The sequence below is a fragment of the Syzygium oleosum genome, unplaced genomic scaffold, assembly GCF_021117445.2.
Source record: "Syzygium oleosum isolate NSW1041296 unplaced genomic scaffold, Sole_v2.1 Sole_v2.24, whole genome shotgun sequence".
NCBI classification, from domain to species: Eukaryota; Viridiplantae; Streptophyta; class Magnoliopsida; order Myrtales; family Myrtaceae; genus Syzygium; species Syzygium oleosum.
Genome location: NW_026607508.1, coordinates 2595125 through 2613150, shown reverse-complemented (window position 1 = coordinate 2613150; position 18026 = coordinate 2595125). Strand labels below are relative to the sequence as shown.

Genomic DNA, 18026 nt, shown 5'->3' with positions numbered 1-18026 from the left:
AATGAATGTTGGACCACACTACAACTTCACACCGATCCGAATATAATGTGACATCCCCGAATTTTGGACTAAGATCGCCAAAGGTAAATGGTGATAGAATGAGAGAGCAGTTGAGCCGAGGGTCGGTAATGGAACGGATAACATGGTCGGAACGAGTGTACTGAGGGTTGGTCACGGTCTGATCAAAAAATTGTCCATGAATTGGCCTAGGGATCGACAGTGGAATGACTCCATGATCACGCAAGTCGATTAGAGTGGTACAACTGTGGATTGACCCTTCAACCATAAGGGCTGCTAGTGGGACGTTCCGGGATAACTATGAATCAGTGCCGCGTCGGCATGTGTCGGTCGCGGGTGATTCCGCACGGTCATGCATCAGTCCTAGATGACCATGAATTAATCCCGTGATACCGGATTCCACGATGCCACATGACAACCGAGGGTCGACCATATGTTGTTAATACTCGAAGGTGGACCGGTCGCGAATCAGCTACGGATCGTTGCGTTGAGTCGGGTAGGCCATGGCCGAGCCATGTGCCAGGCCATGAGCCTAGTGGCTTGGTCGCGGGCTAGGTATTGTGCCAGCCGCGCCGGCTAGGCCTTGTTACCGGTCATGACCGGCCATTGTGCCCGTCAGCTAGGCCACGGACTAGCTTTGTGCCCATCCGTGTGTCGGTCATTATGCCCAACACTTGTGCCAAGCATTGTGCCCATCAGATCCGCCTCCAACCTAGTTCCGTGCCCAATGAACTTGGCTATGAGCCATGCATTATGCCCATTCATGAGCCAATGCATGTGTTTGGTCTATGAACCGGCCCCTTGCTCGTGTGGCTCGGTATCATGCTCGGCGCACCGCTCGTGCAGCCTGGCACCGCGCCCGTGCGCCCGGCCATGTGCCCGTGTGGCCTGGCAGCGTGCCCGGCCCTACGCCCGGTCAGGGCCGATTGCACAGGCCATGCGCCTAGGCAACCCGATCAGCCCAAGCTTACACCATTGGACTTGGACTTTGGCTTGAATATGTTTGATCATATTTGGAGGAATTTTTACACCAAATCTCAACCCGGATAGGATGATCAATCATTTTAAACTCGGAATTTCCCCATTTACTTAAGCATTTTGCTAAGTATACTTATTGATATTTTGGAGCATATGCTTAAGTGCCATTAGCCAATGATCTTTAAGACAAAATCATAAAGTTTCGACCAAGCATAGGGAGCAAGAAGCCAAAGTTGACCAAGCCAAAGTTGGAACCAATAATTGGAGGGCCATCATTAGAAGAATCTTATAACATAAGATCTTCATTAATGAATGTGATCTTCTTCATTAATGCATGAGATCTTGAAATATCTAGATATAGTGCAATTATGAGAGTCAAGACAAGGGCAATTATTGAAAAGACCAATAATAGAGGCTTATATGTCCTCTAATAATAGAGGCTTATGTGTCCTCTAGATCATTAATGTATAGGCTTATGTGTCCTCTAGAAATTTAATGTATATGGTGACTCAATACTCTAAGATAGAGCATTATGACCCTAGATGGACACTTGGTATTCAATTGGGCCATCAAATAATGAAGCCTAGGATTTGGTCAAAATTTCCCTAAGAATCCCAAGGTTGCCTCTAATTATTAGGTGCCACTTGAATGAATTTCATTGGACCATTTGGCATGGCAATTATTGAAGCCTTGGCCTATAAATAGAGAGACATCAAGCCACATTCTTCTTTTCCTCAAAACCGAGCAAGCCTCTCTCTCCCTATTCTCTCGGCCTCTCTCTTTCTCGGCCTCCATCTCTCTCATTCTCGGCCATCTCTTCTCCGGTCACTCACTCTCACCACCGCACCATCACTAAATACCTTAGAGCCCTCGAGTAGTAAGTGAATTCCTTATACTTTGGTTAGGGCGTGGTGTTGCGCGTTTGAACTCGAGGAGTGACTATGTTTGTGATGCTTGGAGTTTGCACGTGTTTTGTTATTTCGCATGTGGCCGTGAGTCATGGCACAATCGAGGCAAGAAACGGGGTGTCGTATGATCTCATACTCATGTTGTGGTGTTCCGGGACGAGCTCGGCTAGGTCCGGGTTTTACATTGAAGCGTGTAGAACCGGGCCAAGTTTGGCTCCGAGCCGGCACTTGGCACGGTGGACCAAGTCACGTGCCCTCAACCGCGCCCAATATGTTAGGCGACTTGTCCTAGAAAGCATGAATTACACAAGCACCGCATGTTTGCGTGGTTTAATAAGATCAAGATAAGAACCGAAAATGTGTGTTGCTTGTTGCATGATCACACGAGGGACTATGGCCGTCACCGATGGATTTCGGAATGTTGCCACCGCCGATAGATTTCAGAATGATGCCGTCTTCGATGGATTTCGAGACAATGCCGCTATTCGATGGATTTCGAGGGGATGCCCGAGGGAATACTCGGATGCCCAATGGTAAAACGGAAGGATCGATGGATTTCGGTCATGAAATGATGAATCCCATGTGTTGATCTTTGCATGCAACGTTGAAAACCATGCTTGATGTACTTCTTGTTTGTTGAACATGCCATGTTTAATACAAAGGCAAGGTAATATGCATTTTCTATTGATCTACCATCAACAAGCCAATGGTAACGTATATTTCTCTTGTTCTATGCGAGGCTATTTCCTAGCCGGAGCATAGTGAAATTAACTTATTGAGTGTCGACTCACTTTTATTATTTTCAGCTTTGTAGGTATGGTCACGCCACCTCCTATCCATTTTGGTCGACCTATAGAAATGCATATTCGGGTGGTAGATATTGTTGACGTAGAAGCTGATGTCACATATCAAAAATATAGCACGACCGTTTGGGTTCGAGTGAATACGAACGAGATGGTCCCCTACCGTTACTTAGCATGGTTCATTTTAATGGATGGAGATGTGATCAGACCCATTGAGGGGTATAGTGGACCATTCGAGGCCGGAGTGGATGAACCATAGTGATGACCAAGTTTTGGAAGGAGACTAATCTTTTTGTTCTTTTTGTGAAGGGACGTTAATGAAGCTAAGCTTAACCCAGCCTTACGGAGTATGTGAGTGGATACGAACGAGATCCGAATGTAAGCGTAGTAATGAAGGCCCAAAATAAGAAGGGCTTGTAAAATAAATAATCTACTATCATGTAAATATAGTGTGTTTGGCTCACTTTGTGTTCTCGTTATTGTTTGTTAATTGCTTCCGCTTGTGCTTAATAAAGAAAACAATAACGAGACTTTGAGATATATCCTCGGAACCTACATGAATCATGGCCAAGCCGATATCAAGTGCCACAGCCTTGTCTCGGGGCGTGACATATAATCACGAGGAAAATATTCTTGTTCTACAACGTTAATGCCGATCGTCTTCTCAAAGTAACAATGGAACCCGTTTGTGTGTTTTCTAATTGAGAGGAAAAACATACGTTCTTTTTTGTACATGTCTGTCTTATTATCTCACTCTCTCATTAGATTAACTTCCCTCAACCGACAACCAATGACACCCCTTCAAAGGGTGCCACTTATACACACGTCCCGTTATAGACGAAACGGTGCCATTTAACACAAAGTTTCATGGGTCTTGAGGGAAACCCTGGGAGGTATTCAAGTAGATCACATCCAAGTTCAAGTTCTTCTGTATGGATTAGGCAAGAAAGTTGTGGCAACCTGGACTCTGACAAGTGACCCTTAGATACGTTAAGCTAGGAGGAAGCTCTGGAAGTGACAGGAGCTCATGACAAGCCCTTAGGCTAAGGTGTTGGAGAGAAGAAAGATTTCGGATGCTTTTTGGCAAGCAAAATATTAGTGCACTAAGTTATTTAGAGAATCTTGAGTGAAGACAAGTCACAAATTTTACTTGGAATTTCCCCTTTGAGACTATTGCAAAATTCAAGACTTAGCCTTTACAGTTTCTTCATCCTTCCAATTGAACTGGGTAACTTTTTAATCTCCGAAAGACTAACGTCCAGATGTTGCAAATTCTGTAAATCCCCGATTGAGTTAGGGAGTTCTCTCAATGACAAACAATAGGCACTTAATTTCTCTAGTTTCCTCTAAGAACTTATTGACGTAGGAATATCTGTAATACCAGCATAATCTAAAATAAGTTCTCTTAGTTCTTCCAATTCGCCCACTTCCTCTAGTAGCTCCTTAAGATGGTAATAGGAACGCAACTCCAAGGAAACGAGGCTTTTGACTTGGCCAACACTACAAAAAACAAAAAAAGGGATTAGCAACGAATTTTGCGACGAAAAATTTGGAAAAATCCGTCGCAAATCGAATTTGCGACGAATTTAGCGACGGAATTTTTTCCGTCGCTAATAGGTCGTCGCAAAATTTTGCGATGGAAAAAAATTCGTCGCAGATTAACCACGAACACTATCCGTCGCAAAATTCGTCGCAAATAATTCGTCACAAAATTCGTCGCAAATTAGCCACGAACTTTATTCGTCACAAATTTAGTTGCAAAATTCGTCGCAAATTTCGTCGCGAAATTCGTCGCAAAATTCGTCGCAAATTAGCCACGAACTTTATTCAGCGCAAAATTTGTCACGAAATTCGTCGCAAAATCCGTCGCAAAATTAGCCACGAACTTTAGTCGTTGCAAAATTTGTCACAAAATTCGTCGCAAAATTCGTTGCAAAATTCGTCGCAAAATTAGCCATGAACTTTGTTCGTCGCAAAATGTATTCGTTGCAAATTAGCCGCGAACTTGATTCGTCGCTACTTATTCGTCGCAAATTAGCCATGAACTGTAATGGTCGCAAAATTCGTCTCTAAATATTCGTCGCAAATTTTATACCATTTCGGCCATCAAATCTTGTCCATATCAATAGCTACGCATTAATGAATATCATGTAATACATTGAAAACAATCAAAGGACACGAGACAACCGTAGATTCCGCTTCAGAAACAGAAAACGAACAAACCAGACACAATGCCATATAATTGAAAAATATAACTGAAGGAAAGATGCTAGTCCGCAGAAAATAATGATATATGCAAAGTTACAAAGTCTGACATGATGCTTTTTGATATCCAATCTTATAATACATTCAAAACATTCATAGGAGACGGGACAACCATAGATTCTGCTTAAAAAACGAAAAATCGACAAACCAAACACAAGATTTGGCAGCTTTAGTACTCTGCAGGACACCAAAAGCAATCACTTTTGTCGACACCTGATGAAATGTGGATACATAAATAAAGATATTCAATCAGTCCAGAATATAAAAGAAGTGTTTATGCATGGATGTGGAACTAGGTATAAAAAAACAAGTAAGAGGGTTAACAAAAAAACGTTTCAGGACGAACATCAATGTTCTTACATATGAATATGAGTCAACTTTGACATCCACTGTAGTTTTTTCACCCTTGTAAACCGTATTTCTGTCACCTAGGAAAAATTAGATCCTTGTCCAAACAGCATTCAACAGTTTAATGACTTAGAGAGGTGAATTACCAACACCAATTCCCAGGAAGAGAGGACTCAAAGTCAATTAAAGCATGTATTTCTACAATGTTCAAATATCATGATTTTTTTTAACAAGCATGTCATCCTGGGATCTCAAAATTTTTAGTTTTTTGCAAGCAAAGAACCTAGTTGTAAGAAAGTTGTACACAAAAAGTAATTGTAGGGCAGGAACATATTGGGTGAAACTGCACTTATGTCATAAAAGATTGTGAAGCAAGCTTACCCCCGATTTTGGGAATTTTAACTAGAATGGACCAAGAAAATCATCATCATCATCAGCAATCTCAGCATCATTGTGTCGCTCATCATTGTGCCCATCACCTATTGGATTGGCGGGAGGTACAGGAGGAACCTCATCGCGATTGATGTTGAGGTGTCGCATAACGATTTGCATTTGTTGTTTCAAGTCATTTATTTCTTCGTCCTACTCTACAATTATATTTTTCAGTTGGTTCACTTCTTGGGTCAATTGCTCGTCATGTCGTGTCCTCCTTCGACCAGCCGCATTGGATGATGAAGTTCCAGCATGATTCGGCATGTACATCCTTGACAAGGATCCCATCCCAAATATTTTTCCTTTTTTCATCCCACCCGTTGCCTCCATCCATAATGCCATATTGTCAACTGATGGCTCAGACGCAGCACAACCATCACTACCACTAGCATTGCTCATTAAAAGTTCATCATATTTTTCCTACATTAACAATATAGATGAAAATAAAATAACTTCATATATATATATATATATATATCTACCATAAATATTAAAAGCATTCGCGATTTTCATTCTAGTTTCCATAAAGCCCAAAGTATAACCTTACATACCTTAACAGCTTTTGCTCGATCGCCAGTCCATGTCTTATCTTTCTTTTGAAATGTGCGTTCAAATGTAGCTGCAAATGTGGGTTCCGTCCCCAATTCATGTGCCTACAAAATGTAAACATGAGTAATTGAATTAAATTAACTTATAACTTATTTAACAGACTTACCAGTCGTTTGCGATGCTCCCCAATATTGATAGAGCCCCCAGCATATGTGGCAGACCCTTCACTAGAACTAGAAGATCGATTCTTTTTATTATGCTCACTGATTTGCTGACTCTTTTCAGTTTCCCAAATTCTGTTAATTTCCGTCCAATTGTCAACTGTAATGAAAGCCGGCTTCACTTTCTTGATCTTCGCTCTATTCATCACATTTCGTATGTAATCACTGACTTTCTTCTGAAAAATTCTTCTCACTTCATTCTCTTCCTCTTCAGCCCACCTGAACTTCCGATGCAATCAATACAAGAAAAACTGAAAGTTATTATGATGGTCACATATCCATTACCATGCACCAGACAATTCGGCGATAGATTTTGTTAAGTTCATCTCGGGGAAAATATCTGGTCCCTTTACATCATTCTTGACCATCAATATACTACACCGAACTTAGTTGGTGAGAAAATAGAATATCTAAAATTTACCTTGAACTCATTCCACCACAAATCTTTCACTTCTTGTGGAACACTTCTGTAATTAATATACTGCCCCATCCAATAGTTTTTGACTATTTTATTCAGTTCCCTCACAACAAACGGAGCATCCGTGAATCTACAAACATACGGATATTGTGCAACATCGACAATTCAGTTGACATCCATATCTAAAGCCATAAATATTACATATACTAAAAAAAATGAAGTACTTACGAATCTCCAAATGGGCATATCAAGAATCGGTTGTCTTATTCACTAGTGTTTCCGTCATTATTCGATTGTTGCGCTGAATAATAAGGTGGAACGGAAGGAGATGGATTTAAAGGAGATGGAACTGGAGGAGATTCAGTTCGCATGTGGCTAAGTCCCCTAACATGTTCTTGAGTGTTGGAAGAAGGGCCAACGTGTCCATATTGTCCATCAGCATATAGTGGTTGAGGGTTAGATGAAAGGACGGGGGAAGAGGAAAGCGATGGGGACGAGGACGAGGAAGGGGCTGGTCTTTTATGCATGTGACCTCCACGTTTATACTGACAAGTAGAAAGGTTAGACAAATATGTAAAAAAATATGAACACGTATTATGAACACATAATGACGTACATAACGAAGCTTACCATTTTGGTTCAAAAGCAGAAAATGTTCCCTCTTAATTAGCCAATGCCGAGTGTTTATGACATGCAATTTCCTACGAACAAATATACTATGAATCGCACTTATTTTGATATCAAACATCAATATATGAGCACGATATGCCATGCTAAGCCGACAATAGCCATAATTAACCACACGATCCACTTTTAAACCACACGATAATTCATCAAGTACAAGAACAACTATGAAACATCAATTTCAGTCACATGATCTTCGTTCTCGGCCACACGATCATCAATCAAAGTGGGTGGCCACAGGCATTATAAGCCATTCTGTGAAGTTTTGAAATTTTTTATTTTTTTTTTTTAATTTTTTTGGGCACCTACAAAAATTTAAATTTCACTCAAAGTGGGTGGCCACAGGTATTCTAAGCCATTATGTAAAGTTTTGAAATTTTTTTATTTTTTTATTTTTTTTTGGCACCGAAAAAAATGTAAATTTCACTAAATGTGGGTGGCCACAGTTATTATAAGCCATTCTGTGAAGTTTTAAAATTTTTGATTTTTTAAAATTTTTTTTTGGTCACCTAAAAAAATTTAAATTTCACTCAAAGTGGGTGGCCACAAGAATTCTAAGCCATCATGTGAAGTTTTGAAATTTTTTATTTTATTATTATTTTTTAATTTTTTTTGCATCTAAAAAATTTTAAATTTCACTCAAAGTGGGTGGCCATGGGTATTTTAAGCCATTTTATAAAGTTTTGAAATTTTTTATTTTATTATTATTTTTTAATTTTTTTGGGCACCTAAAAAAATTTAAATTTCACTCAAAGTGGGTGGCCACAGTTATTTTAAGCCATTTTGTGATATTTTGAAATTTTGGTTTTTTTTTATTTTAAAAAAAAAATTTCACCAAATTTAATATTTTCCCAAAATCTGACTTTTTTAAAATTTTCTAGAAATTTTTATGAATTTATCAAGAATTTATCAATTTTAATACATTTTCTGAAAAAACGCTTAATCAGCCACACGATCGTCATTGAACGATTAATCGGCGACATAATCGACAAATTAACCAGGCGAACATCGATCAAGGCCACATGCAATCCTGAAATCGGCTCCTAACTTAGCCAACCAATCCAACACTAAACAATCCCTAAACAAGTCCAATTAATACTCATTATACTAGGTAGGGTTTAGGGAGTCGCTTACTTGGTTCAAGGCCAAGAAAAACCAAACAATAATAATATTTTGGCAGGTCGGCCAGTGGGGGCCTCGGCGCGGGCGCGGACCCAAGTGGTGGCTAGTTGGCGAGGCGCTCGGCACGGCACTCGGCCACGGCCGGGCGAACGACGGTGGAGCTGGGTGGCGGCTAGGCGGCGACGGCAACGACAAGTCCTCGAGCGAGGCTGGGTGACGACGGCGACGGCAAGTGCTCGGGCGAGGCTGGGCGGCAACGGCGTCGTGCGGCTACTGGGCGGCGACGGCAAGTCCTCGGGCGAGGCTGAGCAGCGACGGCGACGACAAGTGCTCGGGCGAGGATGGGCAGCAACGGCGTCGTGCGGCTGCTGGGCGGCAACAGCGATGGCAAGTGCTCGGGCGAGGATGGGCGGCGCAGCGTCAGGGCGGCTGGCCGGGCGGCGACGCGATGGCGTCGGGCGGGCTGGCTGGCGGCGACGGTGTCGGGGCGGAGCTGGCAGGCGGCGGTGAGCTCGGGCGAGGCTGGGCGGCGACGGCTTCAGTTGACTGCTGGGCGGCTACTAGGCACGCGGGCGAGCTGGGCAGCGGTGGCGAGCTCCGCCAGGCGAGCAGCGAGCACACGCGCGGGCAGGTGACGACGGCGATGGCGGTAGGGAGCTACCGGGCGGGCAGGCGACGATGGCGACGACGGCGACGACGGGCTGGCGCAAATGGTCCACAGTACTTGGCTACGACAACGAGAAGAAGAAGAAGAAGAAGAAGAAGAAGAAGAAGAAGAAGAAAAGGAAGAGAAAAAGAAAAAGAAAAGCAAGAAGGGACAAAGTCTGAAAAGAAGAGTGCAGAGGGCATGTGCGCGTGCAGGGGGGAGAGAGAGAGAGGGAGAGGCGAAAAAATTTGAAACGTGCGCGAATGCGGTTGCGACGGAAAAAAAATTCGTCGCAAATTTGCGACGAATTTTGCAATGGACATAAAAAAAAAAGGATCCGTTGCAAATTTGCGACGGATCCCAAAAAATAAGGGCATTTTCGAATTCGTCGCAAAAATTGCGACGAATTTTTCTGTCTGTCGCAAATTTGCGACGGATTTTTCATTCCGTCACAAATTTGCGACGGACATTTTTTTGTCCGTCACAAATTTGTGAGGGAATTTTTTTCCCGTCCCAAATTTGCGACGGACATTTTTTGGTCCGTCGCAAATTTGCAACAAATTTTTAATTCCGTCGCAAATTTGTGACGGACATTTTTTGGTCCGTCGCAAATTTGCGAAGGAATTTTTATCCGTCGCAAATTTGGGAGGGAATTGTTTTCCCGTCCGAAATTTGCGACGGACATTTTTTGTCCGTCGGAAATTTGGGAGGGAATTTTTTTCCCGTCCGAAATTTGCGACGGCCATTTTTTGTCCGTCACAAATTTGCGACGAATTTTTCATTCCGTCGCAAATTTGCGACGAACATTTTTTTGTCCGTCGCAAATTTGTGATGGACATATTCTTGTCCGTCGTAAATTTGGGAGGGAATTTTTTTCCCGTCCCGTCCCAAATTTGCGACGGACATTTTTTGTCCGTCGCAAATTTGCGACGGATTTTTCATTCCGTCGCAAATTTGCGACGGTCATTTTTTTGTCCATTGCAAATTTTGCGACGGACATGGCAAATTTGGGAGGGATTTTTTGGTCCGTCGCAAATTTGTGACGAACATTTTTTGGTCCGTCACAAATTTGCGACGGACATATTCTTGTCCGTCGCAAATTTGGGATTGAATTTTTTTCCCGTCCCGTCCCAAATTTGCGACGGACATTTTTTGTCCGTCGCAATTGTCCGTCGCAAATTTGAGACGGATTTTTTTTTCCGTCGCAAATTTTTTTGTCCATCGCAAATTTGGGATGAGAATTTTCCCATCCCAAATTTGCGACGGACATTATTTGGCCGTCGCAAATTTGCGACGGACATTTTTTTGTCCGTCGCAAAAAATATCCGTCGCAAATTTGCGACGGAATTATTGTCCAGCGCAAATTTGCTACGGAATTATTTTTCCGTCGCAAATTTCCGACGGATTTATTTCGGATTCCAAAAATAAAGGACATTTTCGAATCCGTTGCAAATTTGCGACGGATTCGGAAAATTGCCGTGAATTTCACTTCCGTCGATAAATCTTCGATGAACAGTAGCCACGAATAAGTTATTGTCGTAAAATGAGCGACGAAATTAGCAACGATCCAAATCTAATGGAAAATAGAATATCGCAAATGTCATCGCACGAATAATATTTGAGTTGTCGTCATTTAGCGACAAATTTTCCGACGATCAATTAAATTAATAAGAATAATCGACAACAACAATAACAACAACAACAATAATGATAATAACAACAACAATAATAACAAGAACAATAATAATAATTATGACAACCAAAATAACACTTGTCGCAATAATAATTACACATCATTAGTGTTTTGTCACAAAAATTTTAATCTTCATCTTCGTCTTCATCTTTGTCCTTGTCTTGATCTTCATCTTCATCTTCATCTTCTTCATGAGCATCATCTTCATCATCTGTCTCAAAATCAGATTCTGAACCATCTTGTACATTTAATTCTCAAATTTCAGTTGGATCCACATCTATCATTGCTCCACATGGATCTCGTAAAGTTGGAATGTTATATTCCTCAGTTTCAACCGTGTTATAAACTTCCTCTAGTTGATAGGCTCTATCCTTCCAGTGTTCCTCGATTTTTCTCCGTGCTTTGATTTTACATACAGTCCACCAATCAGTTTTGTCACGTTTCAAACTAGGATATGATGCATAACATACTTGAATTGCTTGTTGTGCCAAGACAAATGGTTCATATTTCATATACATTTTCTTGTGATTTATTTCAATCAAATTAAACTTCGTATGCACCTTCATTTCTTTGACGGGGTCGAACCACTTGCACTTAAATAACACAACCCGCATCATTAAAGGTCTAGGGTACTCTATCTCTGTGATTTCATCCAACAAGCCATAAAAATCATCTTTTGAACTGTCACCATTGGATGACCGAACACACACACCATTATTCATTGTGGCTTTTCCCATTCCATATTCTTGAGTGTGAAATTATATCCATTTATGAAATATGCTGGCCAACTTCGTACTCTTAACTGTGGATCCCATGACAGATGATATAGCAATCCTTGCTTTTCAAGTTCATCATGATTACTGTGAACCTAAGGTTACACACGCAAGGTCAATAACATATATTTTAATAAATGATGTATAAAATTTAAATAACTTGGTTTTGGTCCATAGGCAACGTACATATGTTTTGAACCAAGCTGCAAATTGTTCATCGCACAAACGGTCAAACTCATTTGGTGGTAGTCCATACATTGAAGTTTGGAAAATCCTAATAATAAATACCATTTATATATTAGCAAATATTTGACACACAATACATATATTTGCAAATTTACACTTACACGAAGTATGGCTTGACTTCTGGGCAGTTCAGTAAAATATATGTATGGGCTGCATGCAATTCTTCGCCTGTTAAGTAACGAAACTGATATGTGCCGCTTGGTCGACCCAAATAATTGAAAATAGAGAATGCTTTGCAATTGGGATCACTGAGGCCCTCATCATTTCTGCCTGCTCTCCGCCTCTTGCACTGCACGTGCGGCTCAAAATAGTATGACGCAAATATTGTCACTTCTTCCACAATATATGCATTACAAATTGAAGCTTCAACACATGCCTTATTCTTCACTTTTTTCTTCAAATGATATAATAATCTAGTTGCAATAGAAAGAAGCTTATCGGAACATAATATATAATAAAGTAATTTTATTTTTATTTTTAAAAAAATTACCTCTCAAATGGATACATCCATCGAAATTGGATGGGACCTGCAACTTTGGCCTCATAAGGCAAGTGAACTAAGAGATGCTCCATCGAATCAAAAAACGATGGAGGAAATATCCTTTCTAAGTTGGAAAGAATAATTGGAATATCTCTCTCCAATTTCTCCATGTGTGATGCTTTTAACACTGTCGAGCAAATATCATGCAGGAAATTGCTTAACTCTGTAATGGCGCCCCATACAAAGTTTAGTAGAACTTCCTTGAAAGCTATTGAAATTAGTCTTTTCCATCAATATGTGACAATCATGACTCTTCAAACCTGTCAACTTGCATTCATTCAAATCAACACATCTCCCGAGGTTCGAAGCATATCCATCAGGAAACCGCACAGATTTCAACCATTGACAAACAACTCGCCTCTGCTCCTTATCCAATATATAAACTGCTTTTGGTTTTGGTCCCCTGCTGCTTGCATCCACATCTAGTGTTGGCCGATCACAAATATCTCTCATATCTTTTCTTGCGTTCAAGTTGTCTTTTGTTTTTCGGGTGACATCCATCACAGTATTTATGATATTGTCGAAAACATTCTTTTCTATGTGCATAACGTCAAGATTATGATGAATAAGATGGGCCTTCCAATACGGTAGTCCCAAAATATACTGCGTTTTGTCCACTTATGTGTACTTCCGTACGCAAAAGTCGTACCGTGAGGGTTCTGAACAACAGTTGGAAAGTCCTGCACCCGCTCCCAAATTTGCTCGCCGGTCAACCTCAATGGTGGGCATGTTCTTTCAGTCCTATTCTTGATGAACTCTTTTTTATTCCTTCTGAATGTATGATTTATCGGTAAAAATTATCTGTGACAGTCAAAATAGCTGGGCTTCTTTCCATATTTTAATCTAAATGACTTTGATCTCTCCAAACATATCGGACATCCTAAGATCCTAGCTGTACTCCATCCAAATAACATTCCGTAAGCTGGAAAGTCATTTATCGTCCAAAGAAGAGCAGCCTTCATTACAAATGTTTGATCAGTAGAAACATCATATGTAAGGACACCTTCCTCCCATAGCCGTTGTAACTCTTCAATCAATGGTTGCATATAAACATCTATTAACTTTTTCGGATTTTACGGGCCAGTCACGATCAATGTCAAAAACATATAAGGTGTCTTCATGCACATACCAGGTGGAAGATTGTACGGCGTTAAGATAACTGGCCAACATGAATAACTTTTTCCTGATTTCCCATATGGGGCAAATCCATCGGCACAGAGACCTAACCTGATATTTCGTGGCTCTATCGCAAACTCAGGGTATGTTCTATCAAAATGTTTCCATGCCTCTGCATCTGAAGGATGACACATTAGACCCTCTTCTGTTTCATGATTTGCATGCCAAGTCATGTGTTCGAGCGTGGCTTGAGACGCATAAAGCCTTTGCAATCCGGGGATTAAGGGCGGATAAAACATTTGCTTGCATGGTCTACGCTTCTGATTACGACCCGGCCTCCTGTTAATCTTGTACCTGGGTTGGCTACAGAATTTGTAAGATTCTACATTTTCATCATCTCTCCAATATAACATACAACCCCTACTACATACATCAATCCTTACAACCGGAAGACCTAAGTTATCCATTAGCTTTTTCATATCGTAAAAATCACTTGGCATGATGTTATCACGAAGCATTGCTTCCCGCATTACTTCAACAAAAGAGTTGAAGCAATCCGCAAACACATTATGCTCTGCCTTGATATTTAACGGTCTTGCTGTTACTGATAACTTAGTGTGGTTGTCACAACCTGCCCACAAAGGTTCATCTGCTGCTTTCATCACTTCCCAGAACTGTTTAGATGGAAAAGCTCCATTACACACATTCTCATCAAAACCCGTTACTCATATCTCTTCAAATTGTGATGCATGACTAGTACCCAATTGTTCAAGTGTAGGAGTAAAACTAGTACTTGCATGGTTCGATTCTGAAACAAAATTCTGACCAGCTGCATCAATCACCATCCTCTCGTATGGGTTCAATTGGTCATAATAGCTACATTCTTCCCTAACTAAAAATTGGTCACTTCTTCGATATCCTTCATCAGATATAAATGATTCACCATGGCAAGTCCAATTATAATAATTCGGAGTAAATCCAAATCTACAAAGATGTTCTCTAACTTTATCACACACATTAAATTTACCATTACTGCACTTTTTACACGAACACCTTAACTTATTTCCATCCATGAACTCATATTTAGTATTAGCAAAGTCTAAAAATAGTTCCAACCCAGTACGAAACTCATCGGTCAATCATCGACGTCTAGGTAAGTTCTTATTATACATCCAAGCCCTGTCTCTTTGCATTGTGTCTGTATTAAAATAAAAAAAATCTCGTAAACTATTTAAAATATCATATCTACTGTTCTTAATTAAAACCATAAAATTATGAAAATTAAAATTTTGTTTTTCACGCAACAATTACTTTGAAATTGAAAAAATTACCATGTAAAGAAGACTTACCCAGATATTTGACTGAAATCTTGGCAGAAGAAAGTGGTCAATTTGAAGACAATTGCAATGTTCACTTGGATTGCGAGACCTTCAATTGGACACGTACCTAAATAAAAGCAAAATCACTTAACATTCATTTTTAAATAATTTTTTATTTTTTCCGAATTTTTTTAAATTTTTTTTTCTTCTTATATTTTTCTTCGGTTTTTGGTCCGGTGACCGGCTAACGTCGGCGATACCGAGCGGCCTCGCCATGGCCGCCGGTCTGGCGACCGGCTGACACCGGTGAGGCCGAGTGGCCTGGCCATGGCCGCCGGTTCGGCGACCAGCTGACGCCGGCGAGGCCGCTTGGCCTCGTCCAGATCTGGGGGAGGCCGAGCGGCCATGGCCAGGCGGCGCGGCCTCACCGGCCATGGGACGAGGCCGCTCGGCCTCGCCCGGATCTCTGGGGAGGCCGCGCGGCCTTGCCATGTGTGGCGGTCGACCTCGCCGTCGCCCGATGGGCGACGGCGAGGTCGACCGCCACACCCGGACAAGGCCGCCGGTCGACCTCGCCGGCCATGACGGCCTCGCCGATCTGGGGAGGCCGACCGGCCTCGCCATGGCCGCCGGTCGACCTCGCCGCCGCCCAGATCTGGGCGACGGCGAGGTCGATCGCCACGGGGGGAGGCCGAGCGGTCTCGCCGGTGGCCGGTCACCGGTCCGGCGACCGGCCACCAATTTACAACAAAAAATGAAAAAAAAAGTCAATAAAAAAAAATTCGCATCTTGCGATGAATAGAAAGGACAGGACCGTATTAGTCGCATGTTTAGTCACGAAATTAGCTACGATACTTACCGGTAGAAAAGCATTACCGAGATTGATTTCTGCTCGCACTGATTATTGAGAGAAACGCAAGAGGGAGAAGGCAGGAGAAAAGCGGGCAACGTGAGGAATCGGTACTGAGAGAGAAAAATTGACGGGTATGGTGCATATGACGAAAGTAATATTCCATCACAAATTAGCGACGAATCCGTTTTCGTCGCAAATTGCGACGGATAAAATATCCGTCACTACTTTCGTCGCAAAAGGGTAAATTTCGTTGCACAAATTAGCGACGGAAAATAAATCCGACGCAAAAGTCGTTGCAAATTTGCGATGAATTTTGCGACGGATTTATTTTCCGTCGCGAATTTTGCGACGGATTTATTTTCCGTTGCAAATTAGCGACGGAATTATTTTCCGTCGCAAATTTGCAACGGAATTTGCGACGGAATTATTTTCCGCAAATTTGCGGCGGATTATTTTCCGTCGCAAAGTTTGTCGCAAATTAGCAACGAAAAATTTCCCGTCGCAAAATTCATGTTTTTTTGCAGTGCAATGGAAGGGTGGACTCACTCTAATCTGTGACAATTTTTCAAGATGAGAATCTTCAATTCTGTGAAAGCCGAGAGATCAGGAGTACATCTTAAACGATTGCAACTTTCAAGGTCAAGAAGTTTTAGCCGTTTTGCCACCTATACAAAGGAGAATATGCTATCAAAAGATGACTTGTTCGACGTAACAAAACAAATAAAAAATCATAGAGGATGTCTTTTTTCCATCTTACCATGATTGAACTCCATCCAGATATTGACAGCGATATTGGCAGTGATATTGGCAGCGATCCTGAAGATGATATGCCTCTTGATATGCCTCCTGAAGTCCCTCTAGATTCAAATTTGTTGGCTGAATCCATTCTAGCTGGAGTATTGGAGCGGGTGACTTCTAAACCCCCTCCTCCTATCCCTAAGAAGGCTGTTCCCAGTCCAGTTAGCAGTTCTAATACTGCCCCAACAACCACCCCGAAGCCTAATAAGCGGCTGGGGAAGAAAAAGCGGTAGCCTCCCCTTCAGGTATCATGTTTTTTGGCGTTTGGAACATTAGGGGCCTCATGGCCCCCGTCAAACAGGCTGAAATAAGAGCTTTTGTGCGATCCAATTTCCTTTCTTGTATTGGAATTATTGAGACGAAAGTTGTTCCGTCTCTTTTTGATAAAGTTTCTAATGATCTGCTTCCGGGTTGGAAATGGATATCCAATTATTCCTCATCCCCTAGAGGAAGGATTTGGTTTTGGTGGAATTCTCATGATGTGGAGCTGGAAGTTGTTTCGGTCTCATCCCAGGTTATTCATGGGCTCCTCCGAATTTTGGCTTTGAACAAACACTGTTATTTATCGGTTGTCTATGGTGAACACACATTTGTCTCCGGGCGGTCCCTATGGTCAGATCTTATTCTCTCAAGCTCTCGGTTTGCCTCTCATCCTTGGATTGTTGCGGGTGATTTCAATGCAATCCGCTTTCACTCGGACAGGATTGGTAGCACTAATGCGTGGATTCCCGCCTTTGATGAGTTTAGAATTTGCCTAGATCAAGCTGGCCTGGATGATCTTAGATACACCGGATTTAGATTCACTTGGTCGACTTCCTCCGGTAAACAGAGGAAAATTGATCGTGTTCTAATCAACGATCAATGGGCTACAGAATTCTCATTCTCTGAGGCTATTTTTCTGGCCCCTGGCGTATCCGATCATTCTCCTATGATCGTCAGGATTGTGCCTCCTAACTCATCAAGGAAGCCGTTCAAATTCTTCAATTACTGGATGTCCCATCCCTCCTATACAGAGATGGTCACTCGGATTTGGGATTCCCGGATTTCTGGTTCCCATATGTTTATCCTCTGTCAGAAACTCAAGCTCCTTAAACGGAGTCTTAAACAATTGAACAGGGGTGCTTTCTCTGATATTTCTTCCCGCACTGATTCTGCAAGATCGTCCCTCATGTCCACCCAAGAAGCTATTGCGGCTGACCCTTCGAATTTGGACTTGAAGATCATTGAGAAAGAACAGCTTCTGTCTTTCTCATCTTTAAGAATCCAGGAGGAATCTTTCTACCGCCAGAAATCCA

General features: G+C 41.8%; 1 pseudogene; it reads right to left on the bottom strand.

Moving 5' to 3' along the window:
* Positions 1-3644: 3644 nt before the first annotated feature.
* Positions 3645-16819, bottom strand: LOC130134824 (disease resistance protein RPV1-like; annotated as a pseudogene).
* Between the last annotated feature and the right edge of the window lie 1207 nt (positions 16820-18026).